General features: G+C 48.8%; 1 protein-coding gene and 1 non-coding gene across 3 annotated transcripts in view; both read right to left on the reverse strand.

Moving 5' to 3' along the window:
• Window positions 1-17,588, reverse strand: part of ADCY5 (adenylate cyclase 5) — a 157,277-nt gene that overhangs the window by 101,782 nt on the left and 37,907 nt on the right. The gene's annotated exons all lie outside the window — the stretch shown is intronic.
• Window positions 10,555-10,627, reverse strand: TRNAE-UUC (transfer RNA glutamic acid (anticodon UUC)). The gene has a single exon. It is a non-coding gene; the product is annotated as a tRNA-Glu (tRNA).

Below are 17,588 nucleotides of genomic sequence, written 5' to 3' on the forward strand. Positions count from 1 at the left end.
GAGATGCAGGTTTGATTCCTGGATTGGGAAGATCCCCTGGAGAAGGAAATGGCAACTCACTCTAGTATTCTTGCCTGGAAAATTCCATGGACAGAGGAGCCGAACGGGCTACAGTCCATGGAGTTGCAAAGAGTTGGACATGACCAAGCGTGTGCATGCACACACACACACACACACACACACACACACACACACACACACACACCATTCCGGAAGTATGTGTTAATTGACCAGGATGTGACAAACATGGAGGAGGCTGGAGGTAAACGACATGCAAACGGGGGTAAGAATAAAAAAAAATAGGCAAATCCAATAGCCTGCAGAGAGAAGCCTGAACACAGCCGGGGAATCCTGCGAGAAGCTAAGGAGGACATTCATCTCAGCAGAGCCCAGTCACAAATATGAGACATTCAAACCAAGTGACACAGTAACCTCCTTTAAAAAGGTTTATTAGCATATGTAAGAGAGAATGTATCTTCATACAACATTAATTAGACAAACATGTACTGAGGCCAGCGGCAGGCCAGGCACTCTGCTAGAGCTGGAGAAATCAGCAATAAATAAAGGCTGACCTCTGATCTTGAGACACACACATCCTGAGACTGGGTGTGTCTTTCTCTAGGAGGAGAAAGACAAAACCAGGAGGTCACAGAGGGGTCCCAAGGAGAGAAAAAAAAAGAGCCCATGCCTGCAAGTTGGGGTGTGGCCCAGGAAGGCTTCCTGGAGGAGGTGATGTTTGACTGGATTCTGAAATGCAAGATAAGTCAAAAGCACTTGGAGGGACTGAAAGCCTTCCAAGAAAGCTTGGAGAGGCAGCTGTGAAGGGCAGATGGGGAGAGAGAAGCCACACGCAGAGCCAGAATGGCCTGGAAGCGATGTGCTCAGTCCTGAAGTTATGGAAATGCAACATTACAGCTGTGCGGAAGGTGAGCCAATGAGGGAAAGAGCTGAGTCAGGGGACCCAGTTAAAAGGCTGTTGCAATGATGTAGACGGGAGATGCTAGGGCAGGCTGGGAGGGGATGCAGGAAGTGGAGGCACTGAGAGAGAGTTCAGAGTTCCAACCGTCAGCACCAGATGACCAGCCACAGGTGAAAGTGGGAGGTGAAGAGTGGCCGAGGATAACTCCCAGTTTTTAACTGAGCAACAAGGAATGGTGATGTGAGAACACAAGACAGAGAAGAGAGGTGGAAGAGAAGTTAGCCTTGCCAAGGAAGTGGGGCAGATGGATCAGGCTGTGCACACGATGGGTTTTTGATGTTCCCGGGGATGAACAGCCTGGGAGCAACAGACAGCTTGAAATCTGAGAGTGGACCTCCAGAAATACCTGGGCCAAAGGGATAAGTATGGCAGACAACTAACTGAATCACAGAGGAGGAGCGCAAGATCAGCCGGAAGAAGGGAGCTTTTTGTGGAGCCTGGGAAACACTTCAACGCTTAAGGTGGAAAGAGAGGACCAGGGGCCAAGACAGGAGATGGAGTGGGAGCAGGCAGAGAGGAGAACCTGGAGTGCCAGGAAGGAGGCAGGGCCAGGCTGAGGAGAGGCAGGAGACCAGTGGCTGAGGGGGCTCAACCGCACGGTAGCCAAGGAACCCCAGCATGTACAGCAATGGCTGCTCTCATCGTGGGTGGCAGGTGGGGATTGCTGGGTTCAAGGAGAACTACTCTGTTGAGAGGGCTGGTGGTGATGAAGAGGGGAAAGAACATACGAGGTGGAGGCAAGTCTGGAAGAGACAGGATGGGTTTGATGCAGGAGAACCTGTGTTCTCACTCAGCATCGGAGGGAGGAGGGGCCAAACAATGCCAGGAGTGATGCAGCGAGGGAGGGAGGGGGCCAAAAGAGACATAACAGAGGCCTGGCTAGTGCAGTGAGCACTTTGGGCAGGAGAAGGTCAGGGCTGGCTCCGAGAGGCTGGGAAGGGTACCCAGGAGGAAGCTGAGACAGGGGTTGAGGGGTCCTCAGTGAGGCAGGAAGTTCATCCAGAAACAAGGAGGGCTTGGTGGTGGGACAGGACCAGAAGTCAGAGACAGACTGGGAAGGGTTCCGCCTGGCAACTCTGGCGAAGAGGATATGAATAACACTGTGAACCTCATTAGAAAATCCTTGCAAGAAATTCTGGCCCTGGGGGAGGGGGAACTGGTTCAGAATTAGGAACACAGCTTGAAGAGTTTTCTCGGGGCCAAGATTTACAGCCTTGTTCCTTTTTCCCAATACCAGTAGGGTTCACTGGCACGTGGAGAGTTTTCACAAAAGACAGCGAACCACTCCCCACCCCCACCCCCCAAACGCCCTGCACACCCCGGCTGGAAACTCCTAGTCCAGCATAGCCTGCATCTGTTTCTTGTTTTTGGTGATGCCCCCAGCAGAGCGCCACATGCAGAGAGGCATGTGACAAACAGATGCGAGGGACACTGACCCTGAGGTTAGAAAACCCTGTAACTTTCCCCCTCGCTGACCACAGGGTCAATCAACTCTCCCAGAATAAGTGCTTCTCAGTCCATGACTCAGAGCAGGATAAACTCTAGTGTGAAGTGCATACGATTAGAAACTAGTTGCATGGAGTATACACAGATGTCCAAAACAGCCTGCATGCTTCCTCAAGAGCAGAGCCAGGGTGGGCGAGTGTATGCTGAGGGCAGAGCCATGGAAGGGTCTGGGGAGTGGTTCTGGCACATAGCTGGACATCAGCACAGAGCAGTCCACCAAGGTGGCCCTTGGTGATAGGGGTGAGGGTGGCTGCCAATCCCGGAGCCACCAAGATTCCAGCTTCGGGCTCCAGCTGGGAAGTTGAACAGACACTTTGAACCATCAGATCAGAAAACAGACCCCACTGCCTACCACTCATCCCCAGCAGGCACAGCTTACAGCCAAGCCTGACTTTCTTGCTGCTTGAAGAAGAGTGGGGAGAGAAGAGGGAGCTGGTGGTTCCTGAGTGCTGTCATTGTGGCAGAGGCAGAGCAAACTTCAGAATCCACTTGATCACCCAGCTGGGCATCAGTCTAGCACTTTCTCTCAAGGTCTCCCACTGTATCCTCAAGCCCGTTCCCCCATGCATGCTGGTGGAATGGGCCATGGAGAGTCAGCCTCCCTGTGAGATCTGGTTAGCAGGGCTCTACCCCGAGGCTTGTGTAGGTGGTCTTCAGGAGTCCAGGTCTCCCTCAAATGGTACAATTCCCTTCAGGGAAGGTGAATAGCTTTCCTTAGATTTTTTCCAAGAGGCTGATACACAAAGGAGGATGAACAGTTGCTTCAGGGAAATAAGAGGTGCCGTGAAGTAAGGAATGAAAGCTGGGCTTAGACTCCCGTGGAAGTGGGTGAAACACCTTCCTCACCACCCCCTGGTGGTGGTCCTGGGCCATCACAGTGAGGCCACCCAGTCCCATCCATGGAATGGAGTTGTCCTGCTCCTTCTCACCCCTTCATCTGCTCAAGACAGCAGGCTGGAGTTTGTATCCATGAAGGTTCACCTCTGTGGTCTGTCTTTGTCCCCCAAAATCTCTACCTGAGAATAGGGTACTTGTTCAACTTTCAGTCCTGCTAACAGAGACTCAGGGCATGAAGGGGACATTTCGAGATGGAGAGACCTCCCTTTGAATGACTCTAGAAAATCAGAAACAAACACTGAAGCACTTTGTGCTGACCCAGCTTTGGGCGGGGGCCAGCACACTTCCCATCGACCCTCCAGGGGCTTGGGGGCCGCCCAGCACACCTGCACATGGGGACCAGCTGCCCAGGCAGATTGGCCAGCAGTGCCCGGAAGCTTGAAGGATGTGCAAGTACACTGATCCCTCCAGGTAAGTGGGATGGGAGGAGATGGACGGGAAAGGAAGCAAAAGTGTGTGGGTCTGAGATGCAAAAAGCAAGCTACACTCTGAGAATTTCAAAGTGCCTGCCACCCATGAAGCCGCCGGGCCACTGAACTAGGCCAAACCCACCCTTCCCAGCCAGTTCGCGGGGCCACTGCGTGATGACCACAGACTGTCTAAACACTTCCAGATGTCTGTGAGGGCCGTGCAGGAGACAGCAAGTGCAGCTCGGACAAAATAAAGTGAAAGATCATCTCTTGGGAAAGAGAGGCTATAAATTACAATTTATGACTGCCCACACAGAAGGAGGGAGAGACCCTGGGGCTGAGGGCTAAGAGAGGACAATAGGCATTTCCCTCCTGGGAGGTGGCCCCCACCCAACCCATGAGGCTGAGAAGAAGCAACACATCCCCAGGACTGTCCCTGGTTTCCTTGCTTCAGCCCAGCCCCTACCGGCTCCCCTTCCCAGGGCCCAAATGCCACAGGATGGAAACACAACCAAAATAACTTCACCCCGTGAAATGTGCTGAGCCATTTCCAGGGCCCAGGGCTCCTATTAACTCACAGGGGTGACACAGGCAGTCTCTCCGGCTTTGGTACAACCTCTCACTGCACAACGCAGGGGGTGCCACTCATAATGCAGACTATGATGGTTTTGCCCCAGAACCCTGCAGGCTGATAGCTGGCCAGGTCCTGGGGCACCCACAGTCCCCGCCATGGCACCTCTGTCATGGTTTCCTTGACTGACCAGGGCTCTGAGGCTAAGGGTAGGGCCACGGGTTTCCAGAGGACTCAGAAGCATGGTCATTGACACAGGCTGCTGAAGGGCAGCCAGCCCAACAAAAGCCTCCTCCTCATGTCTAATTTGCTTTACGTAATGAAGAAAGATGTGCTATGTAGTGACAGGAGTGCAGAAAGCAAGTTACAGAATGGTATATCCTGTATTATACTAATTTAGGTTTTAAATGATCAGAAGGAAATATCAAAATGTGGCAGAACTAAGGGGGATTTTACATTTTCTCCTCTATACATTTTTTTTATGTTCCAGACTTCTTCAAAGGATATATATAGCTTTTATGATCAGAGAAAGAAAGCTATGCATGCAATAAAGATTTTTTTTCCTCAGAGAAATCTTGAGTGGAAAATTCTATGAGTTCCAGGTAGGATAAAATCTGTTGAGTTTTTAGAAAGTCTGAGGAATGGTGGAGACAGGCTAGTGTCTGCAGGTATCACAGGAGGGCATGCTCCTTCAGGTTCTCAAAATCCGCAGAGTTACAGACCAAGAAATCACTTCCAACTTTCTCAGCTCATGACTGGCGGCCCAAGGCCCAGAGCCACCAGGTTGGCCTAAGGTCTGTTAGCCAGGAGGAGTGGCCAAGTAGAGTCTGAAGCCAGGCCTCTTGATCTCCAGGCAGAGGAAGGTGTTGTTACTCTGCTCTGCATCATTCTGTCTCTGTTTCTCTCTCTCTCTCTCACACACACACACACACACACACGCACTGTCCTTACCTATCCCACCCCCCAGCCTGAATAGGACAAGTTCTTTGTGTGTGTGCGCGTGTGTGTGTGTGTAAGGGGTGGAGGCCACCAGTCTCCCCCACCTCAAGTGGCTCAAAGGACGTGCGTGCATGCTCAGTCACTTCAGTCGTGACTGACTCTTTGCAACCCTATGGGCTGTAACCCGCCAGGCTCCTCTGTCCATGGGATTCTCCAGGCAAGAATACTGGAGTGGGTTGCCATGCTCTTCTCTAGGGGATCTTCCCGACTCAGGGATTGAAACTGCGTCTCTTATGTCTCCTGCATGGGCAGGCGGGTTCTTTACTGCTAGCGCCACCTGGGCTCAAAGGACACGTGGCTCTAAATGCTCTGGGCCTGGACAACGGAATCCAATAGGAAGACTCAGGTCCTGTAATCAGGCCACACCAGGCAGACAAGTGAGTAACCAGGCACAGACACCCATGCTGCTTCCAACTGAACCACTCCCTACCCCACTGCACCAACACGCGCCTTGAACAAGCTGTTCCTCTTAGAGCTGAGCTCTGGCGGTTGTGAGCACATGAGTCCTCTTCTCTGAGCCCCCGTGTACAGGCAGGGCAAGAACGTTAGCTCCTAGGGGGTGGTATTACATGAAAACCAGACAGCATAAGCAAAGTGCCTACTTGAGTTGGCCTGGCAGGTGCTCACTGACTGGCAGCTACCATTGTCATGAACTTGAGCCTTCTGGACACCCACCTTCTACCCCCACACCAGCCCCAGGCCTGGGCTGGCCCATTCCCAATTTCCCTTGCTTCCCGCTAGCCCTGGTTGCTGAGGACCCTCAGAGATGATTACAATAGCATAGCTAATTTTAAGATGGTAGTGTTTTAAATTTACTTTTCTAACTTTAAAAGGTATATACCTTTTCTTTATTCTCTTAATTAAAAAATTTTTTTTCTCACCCAAATCAGATATGATAAAGGATGTTTCCTCCAATATTAAGCAATCAACTGTTTTCTGTTCCCTTCCAGGGATCTGATAGTTGTTTTTTTTTTTTTTTAAAGACAGTTCATTTTTATTTATTTATTGGCTGTGCAGGGTCTTCGTTGGGGTCAGCGGAGCTACTCTCTAATTGCTTCTCACTGTGGTGGCTTCTCTTGTTGTGAAACACGGGCTCTACAGCATGCAGGCTCAGCAGTTGCAGTACACCAGCTTAGTTCCCCCATGGCATGTGGGATCTTAGTTCCTGGACCAGGGATTGAACCCTTGACCCCTGCATTGGCCATAGAATTCTTAACCACTGGACCAGCAAGGAAGTCCCTAATTGTTTTTGAATGAATTAAAAGAATGCATATTTACACTAGCCTTCTATAGCAGAGGTTCCCAATATCCGGGCCATGAGACAGTACCAGTCTGTGGCCTGTTAGGAACCGGGCCACACAGCAGGATGTGAGCAGCAGGCAAGCAAGCAAGGTTTCATCTGTCCCTACAGCCACTCCCCATCTCTCACATTACCACCAGAGCTCTGCCTCCTATCAGATCAGAGGCGGCACTAGATTCTAGAAATAAAGTGCACAATAAACGTAATGTGCTTGAATCATCCCCAAACCATCCCCCCTACCCCATCCCTACCTACCCACCCCAACTCCATGGAAAAATTATCTTCCATGAAACTGGTCCCTGGTACCAAAAAGGTTGGGGACTGCTGCTATATAGCACAGCTGAGAACACAGAAATAGCCCCAAAGACACCCTACATGGGACAAAACAGATGTCACTTAGACTATGTACTCACATTCATGAACTTTACCCATAAGGGAAAATCTCAGGTTATCACTAAGTCCCTGATAACTGTTAGCTTCCACAAATTCTAATAATGTATTTGCCAAGCTCATGCAGTTTAGAAACAGTCAATTAGAAGTGGGGTGGGAAGGGGTGGGAGAGGTGAAGAGTTGCTTGGGAAGGCACCGTGATAATTTTGAGAAGTGACAAGTGACAGTATATTCACCAAGAAAGAAGACAGAAAATGATTTCTCAAGTATGAATAAGTTATTCAAAAACTTTTCCAGTACTTAGACTATTTCATGTAGGAGCAAACATTCCTGCACTCCCTAAGCAGGCCTGCCCTCTACTATAGCAGAAGACGATAATTAACTTACACAATGGTAGTTCAAGTCACCCAGAAAAGGTTATATTACATCAGTGACTATTTAAGGAGAGGACAAAGAATTATACATATTTTAGGAGGAGTTCATCAGAAATAGTTATAATAATAAATGTCAGCATAAATACTTAATTATCTAGAAATGGCCTACTCCCCAAGGGTTCTGGAGGGAAGGGGTTTACTGGGCAAACTTCACTTTTTAAGTGAGTTACCCTTTGAACCTCCCCACTTTGAGTAGCCTTGTGAGCAGAGGGGCTCCCCAAGCCCCAAGCCATGACTTAGACTTCTCCCCACTCAAAGGACCCATCAGGCCAGTGCCCAGTGTCCAGGCGGAATCTCAGCATCCCCTGGGCCAGTCATCTGACAAACGGGCCACACGGGTATGAAGTAACTCCCCAAACTGGGGTCTGCTGAGGCCCCGGAGGGCTTACCTCCCCCAACATACCCACACTCCCACCCGAGTCTCCTCCTCCCTAACCATATCACCCACCCCCACAGGGCCTGCAGTGTTCCCTCACACATGGCCCCCACATGGCACCTCCTTTGCCTGCAGTGTTCCCTCACACAGCCTGTCACCTCTCTCCCAGCAAAGTCCTACCAGCCCTTGAAATCCTCCTCACCGTCACCCTCGCAGGCCCTGGCCTGGGCTTTCCCCGAGCTCTTTCCTATCCCGTGTTGATGGGACCTGCTTGCACACCCGCCTCCCCTGCTCTGCTAGACGGTAAGCCGTGTGCAGACAGAACGCAGCTTGTTTGGTCCTCCACAGTTGACAGCACACTCAGCACCCAACGAGTGTTCATTAGACTTTTGTTGGACTTGAAGACCCATGTCCACACCACAACAGATCGGGGCCCTGCTTTGCGGATCATACACAGGCGTGCACGCCCACAGGCACCCTCATACACATGACTTCCCACCTCTTTGGGGAAACTCATGGAGGACGTGATCTCCCAGAATCGGGGAAGGACAAAAGGAGGTCCAGCTGGGAAGGAATTCCTTCTTGCCCAAGAAAGGTTTTATGCTAAATTTTCTCTATAAACTCTAAAAAAATAGAAGGGCTAAATTTGTTTCTCTTCTGGTGTTCCTGAGAATGGGTGGAACTAGGTGGAAGGGAAGGGGGCCCTGCCAACAACTCCCTCTGTGCCTTGCCTAACTGACTTTTTCCTTACTCTTTGCTGTGGCATGGTGGGGGATAGGCACAGAAACATCTAGGATCACTAGGCCCCTCTTTTTCTCCTACATGACCAAGCAGGAGTCTCCCCTGTGCTGAGACTGCCATAGAAAGGAACAACTGATGCAGCCATTCCAGCACTTAATCTTCAGGTCTGGAAGTTCTTCCTGATGTCTAGCTTAAACCCCTTCTTCTGTTCTGTGGGAATGACCTTCTTTCCCACTCTGTACCATTTTTCCCCCTCTGATCTTAAGTGATGGGCTTTTTAAACCAGAGAGTAAGAGGGATGAAGAAAAGAGGGCCTCAGTCAAGTGTATCTCTGGCTCAAACTGTTTGATCTTAGGGCTTAAACAGGAAAGGGGGTACGTGAAAGGGGTACGTGCAGGAGACACAGCACAGAGACCGCTGTGGAGAGTGACGAAGAGGGGACATGAGAAGAGGAAGAAGGAAGGTTTAGGGGTTAACCCTCCGGTCTCAAAGTCTAGCTGACTATTGGGCCCCAACAAACCACTCAAAGGTATTCTTGGCATTCAGACACCGCCCTGTCTGGGTGCCCCACCTCCTCAGCCCTGTAGCACCCAAGCAGCTGTCTGCTGGCCTCCTCCTCAGAGCACTTGCCAACCTGTGCCCATTGCCATGGCAACCAGCTCTCCCAGCACCTGGAGAGTGGGTCTCATCAGCAAAGAGGCCCCCGATTGACCTCAAGCAAAGCCCCTTTCCCACCAAAATCAGGGGCGTTACCTGCCCCTCAGCTGAGACCCACATACCCCGGCTAGAGTAATGGTCTGGGGGCCTGCTTCAGGGATCCCCAGGCTGAGGTGACACAGGGACACTGGGAGGCGCTCAGTTCTCTGAGATTTTGCAAGGATGGATCCAAATATGCCTTACCATCCATCATCACCACACCCTCTACCCACTTGTCACCTCTGGTCCAGATTCCAGGCCAGTCAGCCCAGCTCCAAACAATCACACTCATGGCCACTGCCACCAGGATAATCTTCTTCAAATTCCACTTTTATCCAATCAGCCTTCAGCTCAAGCACCTAAAATAGCCTGCCCCAGCTTATCAGTTCATGTCTAAACCTTTACAGCATTTACACCCCCACACACTCAACCCCAAATCCAGACCCTCCTCTCTGAAAACAGCCACACCCATTTCTTCTCTGTCTCAATTTTCTTATTCCTGCCACGTTTTCTTTGCTTATGCCATTATCCCCCTCCCACCACATCCTTGCATCCTGGCTCACATTTCCCCTCCTTCAACAAGCCACGCTGTGTTCTGTCACTGTAGATACTTGCATCTACCATGATGTTCCTATAAATGACCATTTGATTGTAGGTTCCAAATTTCTAACTTCATTGCAAACTCCTCAGGGGGGATCCTCCTCTTTCATTAGGCTGCAATATCCCCCTGTTAGTTGGGAGCCCCCAGAGGGCCCACAAGTCTTCCTCCATTACTAGGTACTCACAAGACAAGCACCACAGCGACTGCATTAGAATTCTGCAGGGACAGGTCTGGGGGGCTGGTCATCTCTCCACCTCCCCCAGGCCTCAGCTCCTCATGGGCTTCTCTACATTGCAGCCAAAGCTTCCAAAGCAAGGTGGAGGATGAAAGTGTAGAGCAGTGCTATCCACTGGAAATTTCCGCAGTGCTGGAAATATTGTGTGGCTGAGCTGTCCACAAGTTGCATGTGGCTATTGACCACTTGAAATGTGATGAGTCTAAAATGACATGTAAAATGAGATGTAATGTAAGTATAACATAGACACTAACTTCGTAGACATCATAAAGATGGAAAATATCTTGATAGTTTTCTATACTGGCTAAATATTAAAATTATACTTTGGCTTTGTTGGGTTACATCAAATATAGTGCTACCATAAGTTTACCTGTTTCTTATCTTTTTTTGGCCTCACCACACAGCTTGTGGAATCTTAGTTCCCCAACCAGGGATTGAACCTAGGCCCTCAGCAGTGAAAGCACAGAGTCCTAACCACTGGACCACCAGAGAATTCCCTGTTTCTTTTCATTTTCTAAAAATGTGGCTACTGGGAAAATTTTAAATTACACATGTGGCTAACATTATGTACCTATGGAGAGTGGCAGTCTAGGGAGCTCTGGGTGTCCTTACTGGTCTGTATCTTTTAGTTCTGTAGGGTGTAATGAGTGTTCCTTTGAACTGTCCCCATGTCTCAGGTTTTCTTCTCCCCCCTCCATCTCCATATTGCATAATGTGGTAAAAATATCGTTAACATGAAAGCAACCTTTTCAACATTAGAAGTATACAGTATGGTATTGTTAACTTTATGCACTTTGGTGTACAGGATCACTTTTTTTAGTTTCATGTGTAGTCTGACAGATGCTTCATATTCTCTCTAGAACAAACTGGTATTACAAGTGAGTTAATTAATTTAGACCTTTAGTTTCCTAATGCTGAATTCTCCTATCCCAGGAATACTTCCAGAATAAACCATAATCATAATAGCATGTTTCATTTGGATTGTTCCTTACTGTACTGTGATACTTTTTGCATATTGATCCTGTGAAGAGGGAAGGTCATGAACTGACAGCCCCAGAAAAGAGGTAAGGGAACAGAGGTTGTGGGGGGTGGGGGGGTAGTCAAGTGTACAAAGGTGGTGTCAGGACTAGGACCCCAAATCCTTGACACCCAGACACCTTCCACTTCACACACGCAGGAAGGGCAGTGCCTATGGTTCAGAAGCAGCAGAATTACATGCTCTCCTTGCCTCCATAGGAAAGACTGGGACACAACTCAGAAAAAGGAAAGGAAACATTATAACAACAGAAGAAGGTGATGAGGACAATTGAAGATGTCTAAAGTGAGAGCCTGCACGCCTTGATTCTGGAATCACCTCTGTTCTCAAGGAACTGTGTGACCCTGGATCACCATTCCTTTCATGTCTCTGCACTTCGGTTTCCTCATCTGTAACAAAGGAGCTGGATGTTCGAGAAGCAGCTGGATAGTCACCCGCTTACCCTGCTATTGGGAATGCCAACTGGCTAGATTCTTTTGTACAGAAATTTGGTAATATGTGTCAAGAGCCTTAGAAATGTTCAAACTCTTTGACCCAGTAATTCCATTTCTGAGAATCCTAAGGAAATAATCCTAAATAAGCAAAAAGCTTTATGTGCAAGGATCTTCAACTCAGCACTACTTATGACACTAAAATACTAAGGGAGCTAAAGTCTAATAGTAGGAGAATGGTGAAACTATGATATAGCAAATTTATTTAATAAAACATTATACAATTATTTGAAAAAACAGAATGTGCTTTTGGCCACATATTTAAAAAAAAGCAGGGTACTAAAAGGCTAGTACTGTATAGTTGCAATTAAATTTTTCAAAAAAAGAAGCTGTGTATCCTTACATAGGGTTCAACACCTATATGTTCACAAAAACTCAAAGGAAACTCCCCATAAAGCCAACAGTGACTATTTATAGAGCGATGGGAATAGGGGTGTTCGTTTTTTTTTCTTCTTTTCTCATTTTCCAAAGGTACATAAATAATTTTGGGGAAAAAACACACAACAAGGGTCCTGATTTGAAGTTCCCCAAGAGTACTTTTGAACTGTGAAGACTCTTGAGAGTCCCTTGAACTGCAAGGAGATGCAACCAGTCCATCCTAAAGGAGATCTGTCCTGGGTGTTCATTGGAAGAAGTGATGTTGAAGCTGAAACTCCAATACTTTGGCCACCTGATGTGAAGGGCTGACTCTTTTGAAAAGACCCTGATGCTGGGAAAGATTGAGGGCAGGAGAAGAAGGGGATGACAGAGGATGAGATGGTTGGATGGCATCACTGACTCGATAGACATGGGTTTGGGTGGACTCTGGGAGTTGGTGATGGACAGGGAGGCCTGGCGTGCTGCAGTTCATGGGGTTGCAAAGAATCGGACATGACTGAGCGACTGAACTGAACTAAACTGCAGATATTCCTGGCTCCAACTGGTGGGTGGATCAGGTAGATAGGGAGGGAAGCTTGGATGCTAAGCCCAGGCACGTGCCTGGGGTGGTCAAGGAAAAACCCAGCACCTGAGGACTCCTCCAAATGAAAAGCAAAACACCATGAGATCAGGGACCAGCAAAATTCACATGCTGGTGGGAACAACTGTCCCTATCCCATCCCTCTACTTTAAAATAAAGAGCATTTCGTGACCATTGGCACTTAGGGTAAAAACAAGCATATGTCTGACTCTATAGCCCAGAGCAGATGGTTTTCAATCTGTGCTCCTTGCCGCCCAGTTGGTGGCTGGGGTCAAGGTAGGGGAGCTGGGCAGAGGAATGGGAGATGGAAACTTAAGTGACCATTAACTGTTTTTCCCAGGGAGACCTATAGAAGATTTCATTGAAACAAACAGTGTTTAAGATCAATGCAACTTTCCTGAGCGGGTGGGGAAGAAAACTGGGTTCAACTTGAGCCCTGATCTCTCTCTCTCTCTCTCTCTTTGTCAGTATTCTTCATGGCAGGAATAACTTGCTCCCAAACTTTCCAGCTATTCTCCCAGGCCCCTGCTAAGATGTGTGGCTCTAACCAAATCAACCTAGAGATCGTGACCTGTCTCAGAGAGGGCCTTAGAAACACACCAGGAGGCTGAGATGACCCCAGATGATCATACAGTGCCTGCCCCTGCCCTGGAATCCATAGGCAATGCCTCAGAAAAGGCCTTGCTGGGCTGGAGTGGGTCCTGAGGGGAAAGCCGCCAAGTAGACAAGGGCTGAAAAGGCAGGTTTCTGTGTATCAGCTCCTCCAAGACCAGTGCTAAATGGGGATAGGGTGTGTATTAAGTTGCTTCAGTCATGTCTGACTCTTTGGGACCTTACGGGACCAGGGCCACCAGGCTCCTCTGTCCATGGGATTCTCTAGGCAAGAATACTAGAGTGGGTTGCCACGCCCTCCTCCAGGGGATCTTCCCCACCCAGGGATTGAACCCATGTCTCTTATGTCTCCTGCTTTGGCAGGCAGGTTCTTTACCACTAGCGCCGCCTGGGCTTAAAGCACAGTTAGGATACACGAAAGAAGCACATTCTACAAGCTGGATGGGAATTCCTGGCCTCCATCTCTCTAAAAGCTGAGATAGGCTGAGGACAGAACAGGCTTGTGGAAGGTTCAGATAAATTAAAGAGAAGGCAGAATCACAACTGGTTATCAAGGGACATGAGGGATGCCTGGACCACAAGCAGGGCCTTTTAAGGCTGATGGCAAGGAGGACAATGCTCCACTCTCCAAACATACGGCTTGGGCCAGGCCCAGATGTGGAATGCTGGGGCTGCAGAGCATGGCTCCAGTCCAGTTACTATTCTTGGGACCCAATCTGGCTGCCTGACAGCACTGGACCGCTGCTAAGCCCGGTGACAGGCTGATTGACAGTGCTGGCAGGATGTTAGAAGGCAAGAGGGGGCCTTGTAATGCAAACAAGGGTGTCTTCCAAGCACTCCATCCTAAGGCAGAGTAGTTCACAGGACCATGGTTGGGAAAGGTGTTCAAATGGGATTCTAGTCACAACTCTAGTTTTTCCTTTTAGGCAGGGAAGATGTACTTATATTTATTATCTAATTAAAGACTGGCAATTAAAAAAACAAATCATTAAAGCACTGATGCGATGAACAACGAAATCAAAAGATTTCTTTCCCAGGGCCTCCATGTCCTGCTGAGTCTTAACTAACATGAAGAGCACACATTTAGAGCTAGAGGACCTGGTTTTGAATCATGGTTCCACCACCTACAGAAGATATGACCCATGTCCAGACGTCTTGTCAGTGAGATGGGGGTGGTAGTAACATTCAGCTATCAGAATCACTAGGAGGAAGAACTCGGGCAGTGTCCCAGTGCAGTGAGGAACCCATTCTCAGTTCCCTCTACCTAAGGACGCCACCTTCTCCTCCTCCCAACCCACCCCCATACCACCACCAGATGAATGAACCAGCCACATCAGTCAAAAGCTCCCAGAGGGTTCCCACTGTCCACGAGATTAAGAATGAACCTCTGAACCAGTCTTTCCCAGCCCACAGGGCCTCTCCTCACACAGATCCCTTCTTATGTGCTCTTGCCACATTCCTCTTTCTATCCTTCTGCTTTCGATCCCATTTCTCTGTGGAATCCATACCCACCTACCGTCCCTCCTCCGTGAGGTCTCCTCTGACACACACCCCAGCCAGGAAGGATTCTCTCTCCCACCACCTTGTCACATGCTGCCTAAATAGAGTCAGCTATGTGAAGGGGTTCACCCTCCTGACTAAGCCAACAGCTGGAGTTTGGAAAGAAAGAAGTAAAACCCACTCCTTTCGAAGCATTGGAAACACAGCAAGGAAGGACAGAGACATGCCCACCCCAGGAAACACCAAATGAAGCGGAACAGCCAACTGCAAAGCGCCAGCAAGAGCAGCACACCAGCACTGTGTCTGAGTCACAACCCTGTCTGGGTCAAGCAGAGAGCCGTGGCTGCCGGCTTCGAGAGGGGGCTTTTATTTATTTTTAAAAATATTTTACTTATTTATTCGGCTGTGCCGGATCTCAGCTGTGGCAGGTGGGATCTTTGACCTTCGCTGTTGTATGGTGGATCTTTCTTTTTGTTTATGCGGCATGTGGGATCCAGTTCCCTGACCAGGGATCACACTGGGCCCCCTGCATTGGTAGTGCAGAGTCCCAGCTATTGGATCACCAGTAAAGTCCCAGAAAGGGACTTCAAAGTATAGCATGAATGGCTGGTTGAACAAGCACTGCCCAGCACCTGAGTGCTGAGAACACAAGACCCCAGTGAAGTCAGGTTCCTCTTCCTCTAGCTTCTGACCTTGGAAAAACACTGTCCTTTCAGACCCAGGGGAAGGACATGGTCACTTTGGAGCTGCCGGTCCATTCTGAACATCAAGCAGAGGACCTCCTGGTATCTTCAGCCCTTGCCTCACCAACCCCCATCCAAACTTCAAACTCCAAAGAGGTCAGAGGGATGTGGCCAGAAGGCCAGCAGTCAGCCTACGTCCCCCGCCTGTGTTTAGGGCCTGCTTCCTGCCTTGCCCTGTCTTTCCAGCTGTGTTCTGGAGGGAAGAACATGTACTATGCCCAGAACAAACACTAGCACAGACCTCCTGGGTGGGAAGGCAGCTCAGGAAAGTGGGATCCTCCACCCCCATCAGACCAGGGCTCCTAGCAGCTCTGTGGGCTGCGTGGGTGTCACCAGAGCCATTGAGTTCAACTCTAGGGGATTTTTCAGACCAGATGAGCAAGCATTGTAGGAGAGTCACAAAACCAGGGCTCCCTGGAGGAGTCAAGCTGAACCTGGACTTGTCTGGGCATGAGTGCCCCTGGCTGCAAGGGAAGGTAGCTGACAGATTTCTGTCTTATTCCATCTTTTTACACTCCATCTTCAACTGGCTTTCAAAGAGAAACCCTGTCTGAAGGGCCTGGTAAATGTGTCCACTTTGGGGTTTGAGCCCCCCCGCCCAACTCTGGCCTCCTTTGAGGCTCCATCTTCCTATGCACCACAAAGAGACCTAGACCGATGCTCTCTGACTCGGAGGGTGCTGCTGGGACAACACAGAGATGACAGAAGGGGGCGGTGGGACAAGCACGCCAGGACCACCAGAAATGTGACCCATGACTGCTGCTGCTGATTGCCCAGAAGGGCAACTGAAAGCAGAGCTGCCTGGTGAAGGCCTGAGGTCCAACCAGCGCCAGCTTCCAGTCCTGCCCTCCTGCTGCCATGGCCTTGATTTTGTGGTGAGACCCAGGCCCTCAGTGGTCCACCATGCACGCTCCTCCCTGCATCTCTGCTCAAGGCTCTGAGCATCAGCCTGGAACTGACAGAGATGGACAGGCAGACACCAGTCATCTCTGGCCAGAGTGTGGACCTCTTCCAAGTCTTCTTCCTCCTTCTTCCTGGAAGGCAAATGCTTCCAAGAGTCCACCCAGGTGGAGGAGAAGACTCCAACTTTGTTCTCTTCTCTAGTACCTGGAGCTATGAGAGGCAAGGAGGAGAGCAGGGGATGAGGGGAGATGCGCCCATGCCAGACCTGAGCCGGACTATGCTGTGAACACAGTCCTGTGGTTCCTCATTGTACCAATCATAACTTTTTATTCTTCTCTATTTCTTTTCTCTTTTTTTTGCATTTTTATTTATTTTTAATACTTTTTTATTTGTTCCCAGAGATGCTTAATACCTAAGGACCAAAACAACCCACACTCTGCATGATTTTACTTTGTCTTCTCCAAAGAAAGTGCAGCAAAATAACGTATGGCTGGGTGTTGCAATAAATTCATTTATACTGAAGCAGCCTGGGTCTTATTATACAAAGGCAAGATGGCAATGATGCTGGTCATATTTAAAATTTGAATTATTAATGAGAGATATAATCAAGTACTAAAGTTTGCAATGTTAAAATAAAAAGTCTGTGTGTAACATGGCATTAAATATTGGGTTGGCCAAAAAGTTCATTAGGGTTTTTTTTTTTGGTAAGATGACCAACACAAGATGTAAATTCAATATTGTATCTGTTTCTGTTATCTATTTATATGTAAATATTGCAATACATATATATATACACACACACATATTCTAAATCTAACTTTTATTGGGTAAGTTTAAAAAGAATATGCTCTTCAGATTATACTAAATTTTTTACTTCCAGGTTAAGTTCTGGGGTCATTACCCTAGGCATGCAGGGGATACTTTCATACTTTGGGACCTAGTCAGTTCCTAGAGATAGTAAATGACTTGCTTCCACATGCAAACTGATGAGTCCAGAGCCCTACCCCCAACCACCTCTTTTATCAAGTTCTTACACACTCATACCACTCCCCTGCCCTAAATCACCCCAGGGACAGACAACAGATAACTTAGATAGTCCTGTGCGCCAGAGCCTGCTGACATCATTCAAACTAGCCAATTTGAAGCCTGCTGACACTGCCTCATCCATTCTTTCCTGCAGAAATCAAGGTTGAGGCTCTTGCCCACATTT

The sequence above is a fragment of the Muntiacus reevesi genome, chromosome 8 (genome assembly GCF_963930625.1).
Source record: "Muntiacus reevesi chromosome 8, mMunRee1.1, whole genome shotgun sequence".
Taxonomy (NCBI): domain Eukaryota; kingdom Metazoa; phylum Chordata; class Mammalia; order Artiodactyla; family Cervidae; genus Muntiacus; species Muntiacus reevesi.